The sequence below is a fragment of the Halichoerus grypus genome, chromosome 5, assembly GCF_964656455.1.
Source record: "Halichoerus grypus chromosome 5, mHalGry1.hap1.1, whole genome shotgun sequence".
Classification (NCBI taxonomy): Eukaryota; Metazoa; Chordata; class Mammalia; order Carnivora; family Phocidae; genus Halichoerus; species Halichoerus grypus.
This window is the reverse complement of record NC_135716.1, coordinates 186,483,981-186,496,093: the sequence shown is the minus strand read 5'-3', so window position 1 is coordinate 186,496,093 and position 12,113 is coordinate 186,483,981. Positions and strand designations below refer to the sequence as shown.

At 49.2% G+C, this 12,113-nt stretch overlaps 1 protein-coding gene across 1 annotated transcript in view; it reads right to left on the bottom strand.

Annotated features, from left to right (window-relative positions):
- Nucleotides 1-7,581, bottom strand: part of CFAP74 (cilia and flagella associated protein 74) — a 69,567-nt gene extending 61,986 nt beyond the window's left edge. The window contains exon 1 of the mRNA XM_078073899.1: nucleotides 7,290-7,581. The gene's annotated coding sequence lies outside the window, so the exon portion shown is untranslated. The remainder of the gene's footprint in view (nucleotides 1-7,289) is intronic.
- Nucleotides 7,582-12,113: the final 4,532 nt, after the last annotated feature.

Here is a 12,113-nt window from a genome sequence, read left to right as displayed (position 1 = left end):
AGGAGAGAAACTTGGACCACGAAACCCCTCGGTGTAGCATCAGCCAATGAAAGGCCCCAGAACTGGGTGTCTCTGAAGGGGGGGTGAAGTAGAATAAAAAATAGAGATTTGCTAAAACATGCTTAAGAAGCAGCTGGAACTTCATTTCTGGTTTTGGCAGTGTGGCTGTCCAGTGTGCCAGCCATCACACTAAAAATAAGCAGAAATGCTGGTTAAATTGTTTTTAATTGCCTTAAGAACCTCGAAGAATTGACTAGAAAATAAGAAATCTTCGGGTCAAAATCTAAGTGAAGGCAAGAATATAAATGGTTTAAATGGCCAAGGTAAAAAAAAAAAAAAAAAGTCTCTTTTTAAATGGGATGAAAAGACCAATAACAACAACCAAAAAATCTAACTGTATGGAAGCACTGCATTTTAAAAGTCAGAAAAAGATGCACTGGGTAGAAACTGTAAATAGGAAGCTGGTGGAGTTATCTAGAAACACACAAAACACTTGAGGCAAAAAGGGGCAACAGCAATAAAGAGCCTCCTAACCAGATGTTCAGCTCCCCAGGAAGATGCAACAATTTTAAATCCACGTGCATTCACTAACATAGTCACAAAGTAACCAAAGCAAAGATGGACAGAACAAGGAAAAGGTCAAAATACAGACTCTCATGGGAAATTTTAACACACCTCTCTCAGGAACTGATAACAAAACCAGATAAAATAAGTCATCAATGACATACATTTAGACAACATCATTAACAAAAGGAACTGACAGGCATATCTGGAACATGACAGCTACAGAATTTTCAGTGCTCCCTAAAAGCAAACACAGAACATTTACAGAAGCCATCTCCTGGCCCAAAGCAGGTCTCCATCAATTTCAAAGGACTGGAATGATACACAGCTTTGTACAGAGTAGGGAACATAGTCAATTATGTCCTGATGACTTTGTATGGTGACAGATGGTGACAGGACTTATCATGGTAACGATTTCATAAGGTAGATAAATATCAAATCACTATGGTGTCCACCTGAAATGAACACAACATTGTATGTCAGTTATTCCTCAATAAAAACAATGCTAAAAAGCTTGTTCTCTGACCAAAAGCCATCGGCCCAAATCAGTAATAGAGAACTACTTTTTGAGAACTACTAAGAAATATACTTTTTTTAGAAAAGATTTATTTATTTTAGAGAGAGAGGGAGGGTATGGGCAGGGGGAGGGACAGAGGGAGAGAGAGAGAGAATCCCAGGCAGACGCCCTGCTGAGCATGGAGCCCAACTCGGGGCTTGATCCCGTGACCCTGAGATCATGACTTCAGCTGAAATCAACAGTCGCAGCTTTAACTGAGTGAGCCACCCAGGTGCCCCTAAGAAACATACTTCTAAATAACCCATGGGTCAAAGGAAAAGCCATCGTGGAAATGATACAAGACTTGGACCTGAGTTATAATGACCAGAGCGCCTGACAACCTGCTGGGCAGCTGGAGCCCAGCCGACTCGCGGCCCCGACTGCGCCTATCAGGAAAAGGGTAGCAGTAAATGTGCTCAACAAGCCAGTTCAAGCAGTTACACAAAGAACTGCAAAAGAAACCCAAAGAAAGTGGAAGAGAGACGATTAAAAAGATTAGAAATTCATGCAACAAAAACAAACGTGAGAGAGAGCTCCTGAAAACCAGAAGCTTGTATTTTTAAAAGATTTATAAAACTGACGAATATCTCATGAAACATTAAAAAGTGAAAAAGTCAATCAACAACTTTATGCCAATAAATTTGAAAATTTAGACAATGGACAAGTTACTAGAAAAATATTACTAGTCAACATTGTTTGAAGAAAAGAAAAAACTTAAAGAATCCCATAAGCATAAAAGAAACTCAATGGACAGTCAGAGACATTCCTGCAATGGGAGCTCGGGGCGAAGAGGCTTCCCTGCCGAGTTCCGGGAAACCCGGGAGGTGCAGGAAGCAGGAGCAGAAGGCCAGCTCCCTGACGTATTTCCTGAGCTCACGTCACCTTTGTCACCAAAGCTGGACAGAGCAAGTGGAGAGAGACTCGCGGCTCGCATGGCTCATGCCAATGCAGGGTGAAGCATCCCCAGCCCGAATCCCGCAGCGGCACGTGGGTGAAACCTCAGGATCCCCTGGGCTGGTTTAGCATTAGAAATCAGCTTAATTCACCACGGCGACAGACCAAAGGAAGGGAATTACGTGATCAACTCGATCAATGTGGGAAAAAGTATTGATAAAATTCAACATCCTACTCAGGCTTTTTATTTTTTATTTTTTTTAAAGATTTTATTTATTTGTTTTGATAGAGAGACAGCGAGAGAGGGAACACAAGCAGGGGGAGTGAGAGAGGGAGAAGCAGGCTTCCCGCCGAGCAGGGAGCCCGATGCGGGGCTCGATCCCAGGACCCCGGGATCATGACCTGAGCTGAAGGCAGACGCTTAACGACTGAGCCACCCAGGCGCCCATACTCAGGCTTTTTAAAAAGACTTCGCGATCTTCTACTAGACACGGACTTCGTTAATGTGGAAAGGCTGTTTGCAGGAAGCGTCATGTGTCCTCCTAACCATGAAAAGCGTGCCTGCAGGACTGAGAACAAAACAAGGATATTCGCTTCCACTCAGCGCTGCCCGGGGCTCCCAGCCAGAACCCGCTAAAAGGGAACAAAAGGCGCTCAGAAATGGAAATATTTTCAGATCACATGACTGTGTGTGTAGAAAATCCAAATGGGCACACAGATATCCACAGTTATTGAGACGATTTAGTAATGTCGCTAGATATTAAGTTCAGTCATAAAAACCAAATGTATTCCCATTTATCAGAACAGATGGGAAAATGAGATTTGGAAGAGATGCTGTGTATTTACAGTCACGTCAATAAATCTGAAGTACGTAAGAACAGACAACCAAAGATGTGCAGAACCTCTCCGGAGAAAATGCTGGAGCCTCCCTGGGGGACATTAAAGGAGGCCTCAATATACATAAATGGAACAAATGATCCAGAAACTTCAAGAAATGGATGTCACGGCAGAGAAGAGAGACAGGGAGGCTGCTTTAAACCAGAAGGGCTTTAAGAAACAAGTCAGCCACCCGCGGTGGGGGGTCCTGTTTGGACCCTGATTCAAGGGAGCAACCGTAGAAGACATTTTTGAGATGATGTGGCAAAATGAACCCAGATTGGTATTAGATTTTATTAAGAAATTCATGTTCATTTTGTTGGGGTTGATAATGATTTCGCAGTTATGCTAAAAGTGAGTCTTCACCTGTTAGAGCTGTAGTTACAGGTAAAAACATCACACCTGGGCTTTTCTTTAAACTGCATCAACCAGAACCCGCAAGCGAGGAGCAGCAGGTGGGCCACACGGTACCCGCGAGGCCCCGTCACCACCTTCTCTACCTTTCTGAGATCGCACGTTTCCACAGTAAACGTGCAAAAAAAGAATAAAGCTAATATAAACAAATAAAGGCTCAAGTACTGGAGACTCAGTGCTGTCAAGACGCCGATTCTCTCCAAATTGCTCTGCAGATTCACTAACCCCCCAAATCCAGCAGGAGTGTGTGTGTGTGTCACCCGGGCAAGGGTGGACACCTCAGTCACGGGCTGAGGAACTGGCCTTCCTGCAGGGACTCGGTCCCTCGGGAAGAGCGAAACTTGGCTGCGGTGGATGGTGGGGGGTGGGCAGCTTCACGGCGTCAGGGTTTCCTACGCAGGACACTGAAAACATCAGCCATGAGAGGAAAAGCCAGCAGACGGTCACGTACATTTAAATTAAAAACTTTTGTTCAGAGGACACCCGAGGGAGAGTTAAAGTTACAAACCAGAAGACATTCGACACGTTACCCAACAGGGCTGCCGTCCCGACCACGTAAGGACTACCCACGAACCAACAAAGGTGGGCAGCCTTGTGGCAAAGCGGCGAGACTCCCGCGCACTTCACACCACAGAACTACCCCACGGCAGGAAGTGCGGCAGCCACGCGCCCGGGGTGTCCGTGGGCCCCAAGGCACGCCTGCTCTCCCGGCGGTATTGATGGTGCTCCCTTTAGGTCTTAACCAGGCTCCTGCTTTGGATGAGAAATGATTTGTTGGTAATAAACAAAAATTGCCCAACCTCATTTGTAATTAGAGAAATGCAAATTAAAACCACAATTTTTGGCGCCTGGAGGGCGCCTGGGGGGCTCAGTCGGTGAAGCGTCTGCCTTCGGCTCAGGTCATGATCCCGGGGTCCTGGGATCAACCTGCTCAACGGGGAGTCTGCCCCCCAAATAAATAAATAAAATCTTTTTTTAAAAAAGTAAAGTTAAAACGTATACACCTCTGTATTACTTTCCCATTACTGCTGTCACAAGTGACCGCAAACCCAGTGACTTAGCAGATTTATTACCTTATGATTCTGATGGTCAGATTCTGAAATGAGTCTCACTGGGTTAAAATCCAGGTGTGTGCAGGGCCACATTCCTTTCTGGAGGTCACCCACACTCTTTGGCTCAAGGCCCCATTCTACCACCATCAAATCCAGCAGTGTGAGCTACTGTCCTAGCCTGGGGCTCTCTGACTCTCTCTCCAGCCTCCCGGTTCCACTTCTGAGGACCCTGTGGTTGCACTGGGCACACCTGGATAATCCAGGATCATCTCCCCAGCTCAAACCCCCGGCTAACAACCTGAATTCCCCTGCCACATCTTCTAACATATCCCCGAGTTCCGAGGATTAGGTCATGGACACCTCTGGGGGGCATTATTCTGCCTCCCGTTCTCTCTGACTCCGCGGTTCCACTCCTGGGTGTGCGTCCTATGGACGCTCTTAGATGCTGTGGTAGCGTCCTGGGGTTACCACCGCCAATGGGACACACTGGGTGTCTCAGGGCAACAGAAAGCTATTCTCTCACACTTCCGGAGGCCGGGGATCTGCCATCGAGGTGGTGGCAGGGCCATGCTCCCCCTGAAGTGCGGGGCTAGAGGATGTTCCAGGCCTCCCTCCAAGGTTCCAACAGTCCCCTGGCTTGTGGCAAGCTAACTCCAACTTTCATATGATGTTCTCCCTGTGCACACATCTACGTCCAAATAAAGACACCTGTCATAGGACCTCATCTTAACGAATGACATCCCCAATGACCCTATTTCCAAATGAGGTCGCATTCTGAGATCCTGGGGATTAGGCTCAGCCTATTATGTTTTCTCCTTGAAGAAACACAATTCAACGCATAACATGCTCAGGCATCGGGACACATAACGGGACCCCCAGAGTGGCAATGCTCGGAACGGCAGCAAGTCCGGAAACCCACAGCAGGACGGCAGCAGCCGCAGGATTCCTCCCCTGGAGTGCTCTGGGGTAACGCGAACGATCCACCACCACGGGCCGTGCTGCGGCTGCACCAACAGGACTGACAGGGAAGGAGGTGCAAAAGCACATACGCTGCCCTTGCCCTTCCCTCCACCTTCAGAGCAGGTGCCCCAGACGCGGCAGGTGAAGCAGGGTCCACAGCGGCCCAGACGGGGGTGTTGGGGCCTGACTGCTGAGGGGGATGCCAGAGCTGGATGTCAGGCCCGAGCAGCAGGAGGGCTGCCCTGTGGAGGGCATCAGAGCCCAAGCAGGGTGTGTGGGGGGGTGTCCACTGGGAGCCACCCAGCTCCAGCCTCGGAGGGATGACACGGCCACGTAGCTTCAAAGTATCTCCTGACAAAATACGTGTACATTACAAAGGGAAAAAGTAACTTCCCAATGCAGACGGTGGCAGACACTGCTTTAATTCAGCGATCAAGGCGAACATCAGCGGTAATGTGACAAATGGGCCACCGTGAGCCACCTGACAGGGTGGAAGGAGCAGAGAGTGGTGCATAAATTCTGTGACTTTCCTGCCAAGGATGCATAACGCAAATCTCATCTTGGGGAAACATCAGACAAGCCCACACGGAACAGCTTTCTACAAACCCGCCTGCAGCCATCAAAGGTGCCGTCATGAAAGCCCAGGACAGGCTGGGGAATGTTGGGGGCTGGAGATTAAAGAAACACAACGATCACAGAGTGCAATGCGTGATCCCAGACGGGGTCCTTTTGCTTTTGCGACTTTATGGGATCGACTGCCAAAACACGCTTAACTGGGGCTGAGGACCAGTGGTGGTGACACGTCCATGTGACTGTCCTGTCTTTGATGGCCATCCTGCGGTCACGTGGGAGAACGTCCCTGCACAGTGGGGCGCAGTCAGGATGCATCACGTAAGCGATTTATTACCAAATGCTTCAGGAAAAGAAGATTTTTGGAGCTGAACTTGCAATTTTTATGTAAACTTGGGGTTGTTTCAAAAATTAAAAAAGAATATATACAGTACTATTCCATTTATACGAAGTTTAAAAACCAGCAAAACTTAATTATGTTGTTTAGGAATGCGTACACACGTAGTACACCTAAAGAAAAGCAAGGAAATTAGAATCACAACAGCCAGTCCCGGGTCCTGGGGGTGAGGGAGGCTGGCGGGCAGCAAGGGAGGGGAGGGCTGAGCTTTGCGGTGTTGACACGGTTCTATTTCCTGACTTGGGTAGTTGCTACTGATGTTCTTTTCTCTTTCTCTCTTTCTTGCTTTCTCTATCTATCATCTATCTATCTATCTATCTATCTATCATCTATCTATCTATCTATCTATCATCTATCTATCTATCTATCTATCTATCATCTATCTATCTATCTATCTATCATCTATCTATCTATCTATCATCTCTATTATTTTTTCCCCTTAAACCAACCTGTGCGCCGTGTGCGTGGATGCGCGCGCGTCCACCTGCAGGGCGCACCTGGGCGGGGACTCCTGGCGCCTGGCGGAGCGGAGCGGGCCTGCTCAGTACCTGGCGCAGCACCTGGCTCAGCGCAGATGCTCAGCGAAGGCTGCGAGGAGAGGAGTAGCCGCTGATGGGAAAACACAGCAGGGCCCCTCCACTGCCCAAACTGGGTTAACCCTTGAAAAACCCAATGGGGGCGCCTGGGTGGCTCAGTCGGTTAAGCGTCTGCCTTCCGCTCAGGTCATGGTCCCGGGGTCCTGCGACCCGGCCCCGCATCGGGCTCCCTGCCCAGTGGGGAGCCTGCTTCTCTCTCTCCCCCTGCTGCTCCCCCCCCCCCGCTCGTTCTCTCTCTAATAAATAAAATCTTTAAAAAAGTAAACTTAAGAAAGAAAAGCCCAGTGGGGAGGACTTGGGGCGCCCTTCGTCCCATGGGCCCCCCAGCCGGGCTCCCCCCAGCCGGCGTGCAGAGCCGGCGCACGACCCCGAGGGGCGGGGACCCCGAAACCCACCGGGGCGAGACCCACTGCAGCAGGTGCGTGCCTGGCAGGACCTGGGCGGAGCGCGTGGAGCCGGGCCGGGGGCTCCGGGGCGGACGGCCCCACCTCTGTGCGGGCCGCTGCGGGTCGCCGAGGCTCCTCCGGGGGCTCCCAGACAACGGCGTCGGCAGCGTCGGCGTCGGCGGTTCCCTGGCAACGGGCGGCTCCACGGGGCGGGGAGGCTGGCGCGCCGCACGCACCCCTGCTCGGGCGGTGGTTCGGGCCGGCGCGCCCCCCGCGCAGGCGCAGTGCGGCCGGGCAGAGGGTCCCGGAGGGGGTCCCGGGGCTCAGGGGACGCGGAGGCGCGCCGGGGTCGTCGCCGGGGGGGGGGGGGGGGCCAAGCAGGCTCAAGTTCAGGCTGGTTGTCAACGCGAGAAAGCAGGTGCGCTCGCATAAGGTCGGGCTTGCCCCCCGCCGTGTGTGGCAGGAGAGCGGGCGCGGCCCCGTCCTCCCCAGCGGCCCCGGTGTCGCCGTCATTCCGGAGCCCCTGCCCTCCTCTCTCATCAGGCGACCTACCGGGCCGCGGAGGGTGAGCTTGCCGCGCAGCCGTGGGGCTGTGACGAAGGGCCCCTCGCACCGGGCCCCGCGGGGACACGGGCGTGTGCGGCCAGCCCTGCCCTGCGGACCCCGCGCCCGCTGCCTGCACCTGACTCGCAGGGTGGCTGGCCCTGCTGCCACGCGCTGGCTCGGACCCGTGCCTCCTGGTGCCACGCGAGGTCCAGGAAGTGCTCTGGTTCTGTGCTGGGAAGACCACCCTTCAGGAGCCACCAAGCCTTGCAGGAAGCACGGCAACGCTGGGCACCGTGCCGGGGAGCCGGGGGCAGCGCGCACCTCCGCGGTCATCGGCCGCTGGTGGCTGCGGGTCTTCTCCCCGCTCGGAAGGCTGGACCCGAGGAGCAGAACTAAGGGCCCGTAGGAGCCCACGACAGCTTCTCTAACAGGAATCGTACTTCTCCGCTCCCACCCCACCCGCATGACCAGGCTTCTTCCTTACCAGCTTTGCCTCTCTGGGCCTTTCCGTATTAACCGTCCATGCACTTTCCCCTGCAGAAGGGAAGGCTAGCAGAGGCCTGCAAACAGCGCCTTGTTCACCAGGAACAGCCGTCCAGCGGAGCAGCTCTGAAGATCCGAGGGCTGTTCCCATGTTCTGCCTGGAGTGATCTTCAAAACCTATTGTTAAGAAAAAAAAAAGTTGTAGAACAGTGTGTATGGTATCTTGCTAAGAAGGGGCAGAGGCAATAAGAACATACATGTGTATTTTCCTACATTAAAAAGTAACATAAAAATAGTTCCCAACCAGGGTCAGGAAGGTGAGTTGCATGGAGAAATTAGATTTCTCTAAATGTGCTTGTCCCTTTGGCTATGGAACTGTGTGAATACAAAGCCAAAAATAAATCAATTCCTAAAAATTGGAAACAAAATGAAAGCAACGAACCCAACTGCATGTCAGGTTGGTGGCTTAACCTTACAGAAAAGAATTCAAGTGACTTTAAAACCCAACAATCTGATTGTACTTAACTAGTAAGGGCAAAAACAGCTGTAAAGCTCAGATTGTTTGCCGTAGTCCTGGTCTTAGTAGAAATGTTGCTATTGCCCTTCTGGAATTGCATGAAGTGAGGTATAGCAAATACGTAGTATGGTAATATTAGGAACCAACATTTTCACCTTGAGAGAAGAGATAGAAATATAAAATAAGTTTAAAACCGTAATCTTGGGTGTGAATGGGAAATACTAGTATGAATTAATAGAATTTTAAAAAATGTATTTCTCGGGTGCCTGGGTGGCTCAGTCGGTTAAGCCTCAGACTCTTGATTTCGGTCATCATGATCTCAGGGTTGTGAGATGGAACCCCGGTCCAGCTCCGTGCTGCACATAAGCCTGCTTAGAATTCTCTCTCCCTCTCCCTCTGCCCTTCTGCCCCTGCTTGCACGCACACTCTCTCTATAAGTAAATAAATAATAAAAAATTAATTTCTTAGCTCTGTCCACTGAAAAGGTCTAGAACTGTCCAATATGGTAGCCACTGGACACATGTGGCTATTTCAATTTAAAATTAATTAAAATTAGGGTGCCTGGATGGCTCAGTTGGTTAAGCAACTGCCTTCGGTTCAGGTCGTGATCCTGGAGTCCCAGGATCGAGTCCCACATCGGGCTCCCTGCTCAGCAGGGAGTCTGCTTCTCCCTCTGACCCTCCTCCCTCTCATGCTGTCTATCATCCTCTCTCTCTCAAATAAATAAATAAAAATCTTTATAAAAAATTAATTAAAATTAAATACTCGAACAGGTATTTTTACACCAGTGTCCACAGCAGCATTATTCATAATAGACAAAAGGTGGAAACAACCCAAATGTCCATCAATGCAAGAATGGGTAAATAAAATGTGATCTATACATACAATGCAATATTATCCAGCCTCAGAAAGGAATGAAATTCTGACACATACTACAGCATGCATGAACCTTGAAGACATTGTGCTAAGTGAAATAAGCCAGACACAAAAGAACAAATATTGTTTGATTTCACTTATACGAGATACACAGTGTAGTCAAATTCATAGAGACAGAAAGTGGAATGGTGGTTGCTAGGAGCTGGGGATGGGTGTGAAATGGGGAGTTAGTATTTAATGGGACAGTTTCAGTTTGGGAAAATGGAGGGATTTTGGAGATGGGTGGTGGTGATGGATGCAAACAACATGAATGTAGGTAATGTTGCTGAACTATACACTTAAAAATGGTTAAAATGAGGGGCACCTGGGTGGCTCAGTGGGTTAAGCATCTGCCTTCGGCTCAGGTCATGATCCCAGGGTCCTGGGATCAAGCTCCATGTTGGGCTCCCTGCTCAGTGGGGAGTCTGCTTCTCCCTCTGCCTCTCCCCCTGCTTGTGCTCTCTCCTTCTCTCTCTCAAATAAATAAATAACACCTTTTTAAAAAATGGTTAAGATGGTAAAATTTATGCCATGTATATTTTACCACAATAAAGATATATCAATTAAATGAAATTTAAAATTCCATTCCTTGGAGTGCCTGGCTGACTTAGGATGTGGAGCATGCAACTCTTGGTCTTGGGGTCGTGAGTTCAAGCCCCAGATTGGGTGTGGAGCCTACTTTAAATAAATAAATAAATAAATAAAATTTAAAAAATAAATAAGATAAAATTCCATTCCTTGGTTGCAGTAGCCACATTTCAAGTGTGCAGTAGCCCTGTGGGGCTAGCTGCTGCCATGTTAGACAGCAGAGATATAAAAAGTGCCCATTTCTCTTGGGTTGCACTGGTCTAAAAACAATCACCAGTTCAGTAGCAGTGAGCACTCTTAGCTCCCAGCTCATTGTCCCTGCTGCCATTCCTACAAAAAGAAACCACAGCTTCTTAGAAAAATGACTGATTTCAGATCTGAGGCAGAAAACACACAAGATGATCTTGGAGCCTCTTCTCAACAGAAAGCAAGGAAATTATCAATGAGTCCAGCATTGTATCAGAGGATTTGCTAGCCAATGTGGAGGTGCTCCTATTGGCCAAAGTAAGGACAATTTGAGTATCAAAAAAAAAAAAAAAAGTAAATACAGTGGATTGAAGCACAGCAAATACGTTAACATCCATGAGTTCATTAAAAATAAAATTCTCATTGATCACTTTTGAAGGATGCTAGAATACTACGTCACTATTCTGAACTGTTGCAGCTTCCGTGGAGAAGCTCTGCTCTGATCTCCCTTCAAGAAACGTTTTGCATTTAGCCGAGAGGAGTGCAGCAGTGCCATAGTTGAGCTGAGTTATCTTTCAGGGTAGTTCCTGGTCAATGATTGAGCATGGCAGGGGCTCTAGGTGGACCATACCCACCAGCCCTAGGATTCCTCTAATGGACAATCTCTGCTCCAGAGTTCCTCCACCCCCTTCCCTTGGGTTGGCCAAAACTTTGTCAGATTTGCATTAGAGTTAGGTTCTCCCTGCCCAATTCTGCTTCTTCCCACTGTCCATCCACAGGCTTCAGATCAGTATTGCAGTCTGTGGGTTTCCTCAGCCCAATTTCACTTCACCCCCACCCCATCTTTCATAGGCATGAGCCCCCAGTAAATCTCTTCTATTTTGAATGCCGTTTCATAGTCTGCTTACTGGAGGACACACATTAACAGTTCGTAGCAGGAATGGTCTCAGACAGTAGATGGTAAGAGGGGGGTTTGTAATTAGATCACTCACTGCCCAGCTGGCCATGAGTACCCCATCCTGGGTTGTGTGTGGCAGCCCACTGACACAGTGTTCACCAATAATAAATTGGGAGAACAGCGGTTGGTACAGTGATTGACCAGAATGTGTGTTTGGGAGGATGAGGGAGATACATACAAGAACGGGACATCTCAGGGTCGTGAGATGAGCCCTATGTCAGGCTCGGGGCTCAGTGCTGAGTCTGCTTGAGGTTGTTTCTCCCTCTCCCTCTGCCCCTCCTGCTCACGCTCTTTCTCTCTCTCAAATAAATTTTAAAAAATTTTTTGTTTAGGTGGCGCCTGGGTGGCTCAGTCGTTAAGCGTCTGCCTTCGGCTCAGGTCATGGTCCCAGGGTGCTGGGATCCAGCCCCGCATCGGGCTCCCTGCTCCGCGGGAAGCCTGCTTCTCCCTCTCCCACTCCCCCTGCTTGTGTTCCCTCTCGCTGTGTTTCTCTCTGTCAAATAAATAAATAAAAAAAAAAATTTTTTTTTGTTTAAAAAAAACAAAAAAAAAACAGTACAATGATCTCAGGCCCTACCACTCCTCATCAACTGCTGACCCAACAAGAAGAGAGGGACCCTGCAGGGGGATGTTACTTCACTACCCCAGCAGAAAA